Raw genomic sequence first — 12331 nt, 5'->3', positions numbered from 1 at the left:
GCAAGGGACTCGTCACAGGGTGCAAGTCTGACATGTCACTTCCTCGCTTAAAAGTTTTCAGTGGCTGCCCATTGCTGAGTCCAAACATCTTTGCTCAGCGCTCTAGGCCTTGTCATCTGGCCTCTGCTCCCCTCCCTGACCTCCCCTCCTGACACTCACTCCACAGCCCTATGCTCCAGCCATTCCAAACTATCGTGCAGATTCTGGAAGCTCTCACTTCTCCCCAGGAGGATGCATGTTATCCTCTGCCTGAAGTGCTGTCCTTTCACCTCTTCCATAACTCATACTCATCCTTCAGGAGCAGTTCATGTGCCATCATCCCCCAGAAGACTTCCCTGATCCCCACCTGGACTGAGTACCACTGATATGTGCTCCTTCAGCATCTTCTTGCGGGAAACTCACCCCACGCTGTCGTAATTGTCTGTTTCCTCCTCAATCTCTTAATCGAGACAAGGAACAATTTGAGGGCAAGGATTGTGCTTTGTTTTGTTTTTATCTCTGTATTCCTAGTGGCTAGAACAATGCCTGGCATACAGTCAGTGCTCCATGTATTGTTTTGTTTTGTTTTGTTTTGAGGAAGATCAGCCCTGAGCTAAGACCTACTGCCAATCTTCCTCTTTTTGCTGAGGAAGACTGGCCCTGAGCTAACATCCGTGCCCATCTTCCTCTGCTTTATATGTGGGACACCTGCCACAGCATGGCTTGATAAGCAGTGTGTAGGTCTGCACCTGGGATCCAAACAGGCCAACCCCGGGCCACCGAAGTGGAACGTATGAACTTAACTGCTGCGCCACCGGGCCAGCCCCAAGTGCTCCATGTTTTATGAATGAATGAAAGAAGGACATATTCAAAGACTTGTGTGCAAGCAGTAACGTTTTATTTCTATGACCAACCATAAGGAAAAACATAGAATTCTAGAGGATCACAAATCGAGAAGACTTTTAGACCTTCTTTTCATTTTAAAGGTGAGAAAAAAAGAACACCAAAGAAGTGAAGGAACTTGCCAAGGTCACAGGAGGTATAAGGAAAGTCCAGGGAGGAAACGATGTCTTTCTGGTCCAAGTGTCACGCTGTTGCATACTACGGCGAAATACTCACTTATTTAAAGCCAAAGATCTAGGCCTCAGGGAAGGGGTGTCCAAAAAAAAATTAATAACAGAAAATATTTGGGTAAAAAAAGTTGCCACAAGTTTGTGTGCGTTGTAATACTTGGCATCTGCCCCTTCATGATTTTCCCTATCTAGGCTGCAGTGAAAGAAAAGACATCCACGTTTCACTAAGGCACGGCTCCGCTGGGCTTCTCACCGCCACGCTGTCCTCAGGGCACACGCACCTGTCAGAAGAGACAAACACGAGTGAAGCAGACGCAGAAGTCACATCTCCACTTCACCCGAAAGTAGGAACACGTGCAGGAATTTGTTTACTCAGAATACCAGGTACCTGCCTGCACTTGGGAAATACCCCGGAGAGCAAAAAATCCAAGGGCTGAATCTGTGCTACACTGGGCTCTCGCTTCCTCCCCACCTGGTCGTTTGTTTGTTCATTCACAAATTATCGATGGAGTACCCACTGTCCACTGGGTGCTAGGACGGTGGCTGTGAACAAGACTCCTGCGGTCGCCATCTCCCCTCCAGGGCCTGTGCTGCCTCAGATCAAGCACCGCAGAGCAGCCAGGCAGCCTGGGCTCCAGTCTCAGCTCCGCCACCAACTGGCCATTGAATTTAGGCAAGTGGCTCGGCTTCAGTTTCTTAACCTTCTAAGTGAGGATTAATTAGAGCCCTCCGCACAGTGTTATTGTGAGGACAAAAGGAGACAATACAAGTAAAGTGCTTGGAACCATGCGTGGCGCATGGCAAGCCTCAATAAACGATAGCTTCTATTACATTCTGTTTCCCACCTGTGTGTCCCCAGAGAGAGGTGGGATACTAAAGCAGCAAGGAGTCTCAGTGAGGATGTAGTTCCACTCTTTTGTTTTACAGATAGGTAAATGGTGCCTCAGAGAAGGCAAGCCGTTTGTCCCAGGCCACACAGCATATTGGTATTAGAGCTTCAGTTGTTCTCTCATCCAAGACCAGCCCTATGTGGGTGACCTGAGAGAGCCTGGCCTGGCACTGCTAGTGGCACAGACCTGGGTGCAAGCTCTGAACCCAGCCCTTCCCAGCTCTCTCACCCTGGGCAGTTTATTGAATCTGTTTGAACTTCCATTTTCCCATCTGGAGAATGGATATGATAAGGCAGTGGCATGATGATGATGATGATGGTGATGATGATGGTGATGATGAGGTGATGATGATGATGATGACGATGATGGTGATGATGAAGATGATGATGAGGATGATGAGGATGATGACGATGATGGTGATGATGAAGATGATGATGGTGATGATGAAGATGATGATGATGGTGATGATGAGGATGATGATGATGGTGATGATGATGGCAATAGCATAATTTTTCCCTTACAGTGGGGGGCTTTAGGAAGATTTCTGAAGCAATGAGGGTGTAGTAACTGTAAAGGGCTGTGCTGCCCCATGCAGTAGCCACAGCTACCAGTGGCTATGAGCATTTGAAATGTAGCTAGCTAGTGTGACTGAGGAACTGAACCTTCAGCTTTAGTTAAATTCAACTTAAATTTAAAAACTAATACTCAATTCAGTTATTGGAGAACTTCCAAATGTTCACAATTTGGGTATGTGAATCTAGTTTTGCAATTGTCAATTTTCTGAAATCTTCATACAGATCAAGTGTTTCTGATGAAAATTTAGCACCCGAATTGAAATGTAAAAGTATGAAATACATACAGGATTCCAAAGACTTCTTAAAAAATGTAAAGTATCTAATTTTTATACTGGTTACATGTTGAAATTATGATCTTTCGGCTACATTAAATTAAATGCAATTTATTTTAGAAATAAATTTCACCTGTTTCTTTGTACCTTTTTAAGGTGGCTGCTGGGAAATCTTCACTTTCCTCTTGGCTCCTGTGATCCGCTGGCTGGACGGCAGCGGTAAAGGGCCGTGCACACGGGCGGGGTCGTCCTCCTTCTCTCCTTGCCTCTGACTGTTCTGAAGTGCACTGGTTGGGAAAGTGGATCATTTAGGATCCTTTGGTCACAAGCGGTAAAAATCAGCTCTGGTCATCTTGATCCAATAAAGAAGGATAGAAGAACGCTCCCAGGCCCCTCGGGAAAGCGGAGGCGGCAGGCCTGGCAAGGAGCCCAGGGCAGGAGCTGGGGAGCAGGAAGCAGAGGCGGTCCCTGCCTCCTGCATGCAGGTCTCAATGATTTTCCTTCTCCGTGTGACAACACTCCAAATTTCAGGGCCTGGAATCTAATTGCCTAAGTCAGACTCACTTGCCGGTCCTTCGCTGGGGTGGTTTGGGGCTGGGACGGCACTTTGATGGCAGGCCCACTAAGAGGTATCTGGAGGGGAAGGATCAGTTCCCCAGAGCACAGTCAGGGTGCTGCTGCTAAAGGAAAGAAAACGGGTCCTGGGCAGGCAAGAGCCACACACCCCACTCAGCACGGTGCCTTGGGGACAGCCGAGTGCTTCAGAGGCGGAATGAGAATGGGTGAGTCTCCTCTCTGACGCTCAGTCACTGGCCTTGCATGAATTACTCTGTCTCTTTGGGCCTCCATTTCCTCAACTAGAAAGCAAGAGAAGAGCATGCATGCTGGATTCCCTCCCACTGTCAAACTGTGCCATTTCGTCCACGCTTTCTCTCGCTCTTCTCAGGGCTGGACTTCATCCGGAGAAACGAGGTGGGCTCTGTACTCTGTTCAAGGGGAGACTCAGTTCTGGCTGTAGCGCACGCTCCCATCCCACTCTCACGCCTGCCCCAGCACTGCCACTCTGCCACTCTCTCCTGTGTGCCTGAGGCCCTCTGCCACTTCCTTGCTCTCTTACCCTCTCTCACAGCTTTGCTGCAAAATTAAAAATCAAGAGCTGACATGTTCAAGAGAAAGCTCTTTAGTCTAATTGATCAGGAATTGCTAATTCAGCAAAACTGAAGTCTCAGGAAGAGAACTTAATTCCTTGCATGATCTCTCCTGTTAAAGTGGAAAGAGAAGATGGCTGAGAGCTTTATGCAAACCCATTTTATCAGCCCCTGTTATACTCCTTGGCCAACAGCTTCTCCTGTGCTTGTAAGAGTGCTTCTTCAGTAGAGATACCAGCGGAAAGAAGGACGCAAGAGAACTAGTGAGCCTCAGCCACGCATGCATGTATTCATTCATTCTTTCAGCACGATGGAGAGAGAGAGATGATTAAAGACCAGTCTTTGTCATCAAAAAGCTCAGTCTCCTAGAGTCTACGACAGACCGAGAAGTGAGCAAATAACCACACAGCAACACAATAGAGGGAAGAGCAAATTGTTCTGCGAGCTAGAGGAGGAACCGACTAACACAACCTGAGGAAGTTCCTTGAGAGAGAAGACCATTCCAGGCAGAGGAAAGGGCATGTGTAAGATCCTGACAGGCGCTATTTGTGTGGAGAATGGAAGTAAGTTTAGCTGAGGCATAAGTGCACGAGGGGATGGTAAGTGATGAGCTCCGAGTTAAGCACCTCGTCTTTCTGTGACTCTGTTTCACCACTTGTTCTCCATCTCTCTACCTCCAGGGGTATTTAAGAAAACAAAATGTAATTCTTTGTGAACATCCCTTGAAACTTGCACTGTATTGTGCAGACAGGGGCTAGGGCGAGTTCCTGAGGGCGCCCTAGGAGCCCATGTAAATGGCGGGAGCACGCCAGCCATGCACACGGCTTCCTTTGGCAGGACAGCAGAGTCTTTATGAGCTCTGCTTCCAGTCCTATGCTCATGCAGATTCAGAGACCCTGGATTTCAGCATCTCCTCTGTCCTTTCTATGAACTCCTTGGGTTTGGAGTAAGATACATCTGGGATCAAATTCTGGTCTGCTAGTTACCAGGTGTGAAACTGTTAGGCTCTCTAAGCCTCCCTTAGGGTCTATTTCCTCATATATAAAATAGGGCTAATATTGCCTCTGCTCATTGATTTGTAAGGAGCTGATGAAGTATTTTATGAGAAAGTTCTTAGTAAGCGTTCTCATAAAATATTATGAGAAATATGTGAAAATTTCTAAGATCATCGTTTCCAATATCATCTTCATCACCACCGTTATTTTCCGCTTACTTTTAATGAGAATCCCTCGTGATGAATAAACCACACTCTCATTTCAATGGGAGACACACTATCTTGGAAGTTAGGAAAGTTAGATTCTATTCTCAGTTCTGCCCTTTTCGTCTTAGATTCCTTCCCTGGTCCTCTCTCTTCTCCTTTCTGCATGTCAGGAACTATATTTTCCAGATTCCTTTGACCACAGGCTTTCCAGTAGGTGAAGCCACTGAGATGCTCTTGTTGAAGAGTGGAGGGTGGGAGAAGGGAAAAGGCAGGTTATTTCATCTTCTCTTGCTGTACCTTAGGAGCTGGATTTTGCAGCTTCTGTGTATTTACCATAACTCCAGATCTTGCTGCCTTCCAAGAGTTCTAAGGTTCTAAGGTTCTCAGGGTCCTAAGGTTCTAGCTTCTATCACATGGGCCTGGCTGCTGACCTCTGATAACTCTCCCTCCGCCTGTTGGCCCTCTAGCCCTAAGGAAAGTAGGAGTTATCTGCTTTTGACGTTCTCTTGGTTGCCTCTCCATACCTCTTGGCTTCTGGGTTATTTCCCGTGGAACCACTTCCATACTGAAAGACATTCCTAGAGTGGTTTTACTATCTGGACCCTGACTGATGTCCAAGCTGAGTTATTTCTCTAGTAAAATGAAGCCCGTGGATGATCTGAAGACATCTTCCACTGTTAACATTCAAGTAATTTTTCAGTCAAAGAATTTCACAGTTGGTCGCGTTTACGCCTCCTGCCAGGCTCTTTCTCTTTAGCCACAGCCATCTCTCTGGCTTCATCAATTTGCTCCAAGTCAGAATCAACATCCAACCTCACCAGCAATACTTGACACTTGGTTCCCCAACACCAGTGCGATCCCAGCGCAGCCCTGAGTCATGAGTAAAAGATTTAACTGTATCGTTCTCTTTGTTCTGCATTGGCCTATTTGATCTTTCTCTCCCCCTTCTAGAGGCAGATGGCAAGCACTTTGGATAGGTGTGTTTGCAGAGTCTGTGGAAATCACCTGGACCAGAGGAAGCACTCGCTTAAAGTTTGGTGGAAAAATACTCGCTACATCATAGGTCTGCTTCGTCCTAAATCTTTAGAGTGCCCCACCTTGAATTCTCTTATGAACTATCGTCAGACAGACTGATTCAAATCCTGGCTCTGCCACTTATTACTGTGTGACCTTGGCAACTTTAGTTAATGTCTTCTAGACCTTGCCTGCTCTGCATATTTGGGGCACTAGTCCTTACCTCACAGGATATTGTAAGGATGGACAGAGCTGAAGGCCATTTTCTTCCCCCATCCTTGAAGCTGACCTCCTTGCAGACTTATACCTGACCTCGCCTCAGCCTCTCACCTGTTTCTGTGTCCAGACTTGGCTCCCTCCTCTGCTGTGATTTGAAACAATAAACTCACTGTTTTAGTAAACCAAGCGTCTTTCTGGGGACTCCCTGCTCCACACCCCGTTTCTATCAAATTTACAATCCATGAAAGAAAACCAGAAACCTCTCTCTTTCAAGGGCTACAAACTAAGATGCCAAGATGTGAACTCTTATTTCCATACCACACAATCCCCAGGCCACATCTAACATGCTTAGTCAGGCCAATCATTCAGATTCCAAAGACACTGACATTTCTCTCCACAATTTGCAAGCAAAGCAATAATGTTTTAATTATGTGTCTATTATCGTCATCATCATAATGCACCCACATGGATGGTGGCAGCAAGGCTGGGTTAATATATTCATTAGGAACAGGCACGAGCAACATGACATTAATACTGCTAATAATACCTAATTGAGCTTAATTACAATGTGATGACTAATATATTGTGATGAATTTATTCTCAAAGTATTTACATATTTGTAGTTAAGTAATTAGCATTCTGCCCATAAATAACTCCTCAAAAGTCCACTCCAGCTCTGGAGCTGAAGGGAGACTGAACACGCTGCCTGCTTGGAATGGCCTGACAAAAAACGCTCTTAATTTGTGCAGAAATATATATGTCACGTCTTCCTCAAAGGCAAAGTGAACGGGCCCCCCCCGGGAAAGCATTCCGGGGAAGATGGCGGTAGGAGAGAGGTTTGCTCTTCTCAGCTTCAAGAGTCTGACCGGGATTAAGAGTTTTCAAAGCCCCCCAGGCTTTGCCGTGCTTGTCAGACCACACAGAGAGCTCTGTGATCTGTCCTGGGTGACAGACTTGAAGAGGGACATTTATAAACGGAGGGAGGGTGAGGCAGGTGGAGAGAGCTCACAGAGGTGCAGCTGAAAGTACACAGCATGTTTAACTTGCAGAGAAGAGTGGCTGAGATATGAAAGCTGTCCTCTCAGCCTTGAAGGGCTGTCATGGGGCGGCAGGAACAGACTGAGAAGTGGACAGTAGAACAGATTTTGAAGTCAAAGAGATGTGTTTGAATCCCAGCTTGGCCACTTACTGTCCACATCACCTTGGACCAAAAACACAGTGTCTCTAGGCCTGCTTCCTCTTTGGGTTGTATTAATTATATCTTCAAAAAAGGAGATGACGCCTGAGATCTGGAATCCCAGAATCCTCACCTACCTGCCTCATGGAATGAAGTTTTAACTGCCCAGGCACTAGAACCGTACTGCATTGCATGCCTGTTCTCGCCACTTAAAATCTAGTGACGTGGGGATCGCTGTGGACCTCAGATTTCTCACCTATAAAATGAAGACTAACATCACACCTAACACATACAATTGTCCTGAGAACTGAATGAAGAAAATGGTTCATGTAAAGTGCTTGGAGCACTCAGCACATAGTAAGCACTTAATGTATTATTACTATGCCCACCTTTCAAGTTCAGGGTTTAGCTTCAGAGGAAAATATCCACCCTAGCTAGTTGAGGCAGAAATGGAATTTACTATAGTGATTAAATGTTCAAGAGTCACTGAGAGCTGAGGACAAGCTCAACAAGGTTGCATTTTCAGGAGTCAACTCCCAGAGCCAGGCCATAGACCCCAAGAGAGCTGCCACCTCTACTACCATTTGGAAGCCACCAAAAATAAACCCATCTCCTCGGTCACAGGCGGGAAGCAGCTGCAATCAGGGAACTGCCGCTGTTAGGATGCACTGCCGCTGCTGCCAGCTGCAGGGCCACGTGGTGCGACTGCAGCCTCCAGCAGCTGCATCGCTGCTGGGCACGCTGCATCTCCACACCCACGCAGCTGGCTCACGGACAGGGTACCTCTGCTGATGCAGCCACAGGAGAAAATCAAACCTCCACAACCTCACTTCCCAGCAGAAGCGGCAGAAGCGAGGCCTCCCTCGCTTCTAAATCTCACACGAGACAATCCGATTGGCCAAACTTCAAAGACATTGAGAACCCCAGTTGCAAGGGAGTCTGGGAAAGGAGTCTTTCAAAACACTGTAGTACAGAACAGCACACTAGAAGCAGGTAGAGTGGACGTTGAGTTCTATTCACCTTTGCCATCGTGACACCTGTGCTCTGTCCCAAAGTGAATAGATGACATTCTAGGAAAACATACTGTCTACTACTAGCCAGGACTTCAGCCCCAGAGCCCTCTCTGCTTGTCCATATAAAGACAGAAAAACCTCTTTTGCTCCTTCAGCTTAAGAACCAGACAGGAATGTGGGCAAACAATTGCTCCTTGGGCCTTTCCCTTGACTCCATCCCAATCTTAGACCTCTAGGTTTTATCATTTCCACAGTAGGAAGAATCAACCCCAAAAGAGACAGCACTTCTCCCTAAAGCGTAGAGCTGACCACTTTAGTAGGATGTCAGTTCCTCCTTCCATGATCCTGTTCACGCTCCAAGACGCGGGAAGAGCCAAGAGAATCCCACCTGCAGGCAGACGCAGGCTGTCTTACGGCCCCAGCGCGTGCTGGTTATTCTCCACTGGCCAATTGCGCCCCCTAGATCCACTGTCCGCCTGTCTTCTGCCAGGAGCCTGACCCGCAAGGACGGCACTACCAGCGCTCCCTACCTTTAAGCTTCTAGGGAGTTTGGTCAGTGGGAGGCACTGGCAGAAGATCCGAGGCAAGAGGAGAGAGAGAAGGGTATTTTTGCCCCCCTTCCTCTGGATTTCAGCTCTGAAGTTCTGGCGGTGTCTGCGTGCGCTTTGGCTATACCTCCAGCCAGGAGACCCTACTTTCTGGGCTCCAGTAGCATTTTCTTCCCTTTCACCTTAAGGCCTAGGGGACGTAATAACTTTCCACTGCTCCTAGCCCCTGAGGGCATCAACATCACTTTCTGGTTCATTTAACCCTCCCCATTGTTCTATTCAGTTCTATTATTAAATTCTCTTCAGTTAAACACTATTTTCTGCAGGGCTCCTGGGTAACACAGGCCCCAAGGAAAGGCTGTCGAAGGCAGAGCCGTTCCCGTTTCTCAAGACTCGTTTGTATTCCCTTTACTCCTCCTACTAAACTCCCCACTGCCTCCTAAAAGAGGTCTGCCGTGTTCTTGGGCCATATCAGAGGTCTTCTCTCTTAGCAGAGAAGTGAGGGGCCGGGGGAGGAAGCCTCAGCTTCCTTGGGAAGCTAGAGTGTGGAGGCCACACGTGGTTACAAGAATAAAGGGAGACAACAGACGTGGCATCCTTTGCAGAGTGCTGGCACCCAGCAAGTGCCCAGTGAACGATGGCTCTCTGCCCCCTTTCATTCTCTCCTTGTCCCCCAACCCAGAAAGCGGACAATGACAGGCAGAGTGACACGATGATTAACACTGAACTCTGTAAGCAAACGGCCTGAGTCCAAATCCGAGCTGTGCAGAGTGTGACGTTGGGCAAGTAACCACTCTGTGCCTCAATGTCCTCCTCTGAAAATAACGGCCGTAATAGCAACATCTGTCTCTCAAGATCGTTGTAAGGATTAAATGAGTTAGTGTACAGGGAGAATTTAGAGCAGTGCTTGGCACACAGTGAGTGCTCAATAGATTGTTGCTATTTGAATTTGAACACATTGCATAATAAGACAGAAGACGTTTTAAAGCCACATCCTGGGGAAGCGAAGCGTGCTTATGAGGTTTTGAGGCTCTAGACACAATCTGGTCTTTAATTAAAAAGTAGGGTCCACTTAGCCCAGGAATTGATTATAGAACAATTCTCAGGAGGGTTTTTTAATCCAGAACTTTCAAAAGATGATAAAAGGAGGAGTTGAGAAAGAAAGAACTCCACAGCCTGGAAAGAGAACTGCATACCTGTGTATATAAGGAGAAACAGTGGGCACAGCATTGGTATCCACACCCTCCTCAATAAGGGCGCGGTCAAGGACGACCTGGACTTGAACCGCACTCTGCCACTTGGTAGGCACTGACTCTAGGCCGGTTCCATAACTACCTGCAACCCCCAGTTTTCTCATCTTTAAAAAAAGTGAATCCTACAATGCTTTCCTCACAGGTTACTGTGAAATCAAGCAAGAGAACCGCGGTCAGGCCCTGAAGTCAGCCTAACACCTCGTCCCCTCCACACCCTCCTCGTGACTGGGCTTTGCTTCCGGGCTCACTGCAAGTACAGGCCTAAGATATGAGATCTATTAGCTATTGACCTCGTGGGGCGTGGCTGCTGCCAACAGGTCCCAGAAGGTAGCTACTCTCTGTCTCCATGACTTGGGGCTCGGGGTCTTCATTTTCTGCTTATGCTGCATTCTCCCTACGCCATCGGTGTGGTCAGTCTCAGCAGAAGGGGCCTATACGTCTCCCTTTGGGGGCAAATAGATTCTTCTTACTGGACGCCATGCAGAATCTATGTGCAGCAGCCCACTGACACAGTCCTTATGCCTCATTATTGAACAAACGCCTGGAAGTCTTAAGGAGCATGGCCGCTAAACCATCACAGTCTGACATCATGTAGGTCTCACCAGGGCCATGGGAGGAAGTGAAAAGGAGACTGAGCAGTCCAAAGTGGAATACCCGCCTACCGTGGGACTCTTTGTGTTCTGTCCTGCCTGCACCCTACCTAGCTCCCTCCCCACATAGTGAGATCCTCCAGAAGAATTGGAAAAAGGACGCCCGGAGGCAGGCACACAATCTCTGTCTCTGGATCTATTCCCTGGATCACAGTCCCTCTGTTTAAATAAGCTAGAGAAAAACCCACAGTGGTTTCTGTTTTCCAGCTGGACCCTGACTGATACAGAGAGCAAGACTGGAGACGGGGAGGCCAATGAGGAGCTGTGGCAATTGTCTTGAGCTGAAGGGACGGGGGTTCAAAACTAAGATAGTAGCAGTAGGGAAGAAGGAGAGAGAATGCGAATCAAGAAGCATTTTAGAAATAGAACAATAGGACTGGTGACCAGTCTAATATTAAGTATGAGGGAGAAAGGGGCTTTGACGATGAGACCTAACCCTCTGGTTTGAGGGGCACTGCGAAGATGATGACGTGATTCAGCGAGGCTGAGCGTGGGTGGCGAAAACACCCTTGGAGGGTTTTGGGAGGATATCCAGCAGATAACGAAGTATATGGCTCTGTGATGGACATTTTTCATTTGGGACCCCAGAACCCCTTTCTGACAGGAACAGCAGCCCTGCTGCTTTCAGATATTGTTCTAAATAATCGATCTGAATGGAAGCTGATATCTTTGTCTGAGATTCTGTTTCCCTGATTAAATCAATTCAGGAAGAGATTCACCTTAGACCAAGGCCAGTTAATCCAAACTCTTCACCAGGAGTTTCTAACTGGGGCAAGGGAGCCTCTTTCCTCCCTAATGATTGTGAGCCTAGAAATATGGCAGCCAGAAAACCATGGAGAAGCCAGTCTAAGAGAGTGCAGCCAACACCAAAGGCGAAGCATGACCAAGTATGGTAGTGACATCCACCTTGGTTGTGAGGGCAAAATGAGGGAAAAGCTACATGAAAAGTCTGGACGCCTAATAGTCACTCAGTGAGCTGAGGGGCAAGCTGTGAGCTTCGAGCGGGTGAAGGAGGGACCAGATGATCTCAGCAGAGGGGAGGGGACATTAGGATGGGTTGAATCCAGAACTGGGAGCGCAGATTTTTCGGAACTCTGGCCCCAGAAGTGCCCTGGGCAGTGGGGAGTCAGGAGTCAGAAGCCTGCCCAGAGACAGCTGGGCGTGCCGGGGGTCTCCGTGAAGCCCCCTTCTCCAGGAGAGGGGTTTGGAGAAGAGGCCTGCCATCCCCACTCAGGCTGCAGCTGTGACCTCGCTGGGCCCCGAGAGTGACAAGAACAGAGCCCACAGTTATTAACCTTGCCACTTGTTTCTGTAGTTTA

This window comes from Equus quagga, chromosome 5 (genome assembly GCF_021613505.1).
Source record: "Equus quagga isolate Etosha38 chromosome 5, UCLA_HA_Equagga_1.0, whole genome shotgun sequence".
In the NCBI taxonomy this organism is placed as follows: domain Eukaryota; kingdom Metazoa; phylum Chordata; class Mammalia; order Perissodactyla; family Equidae; genus Equus; species Equus quagga.
This window is presented reverse-complemented; position numbering follows the sequence as displayed.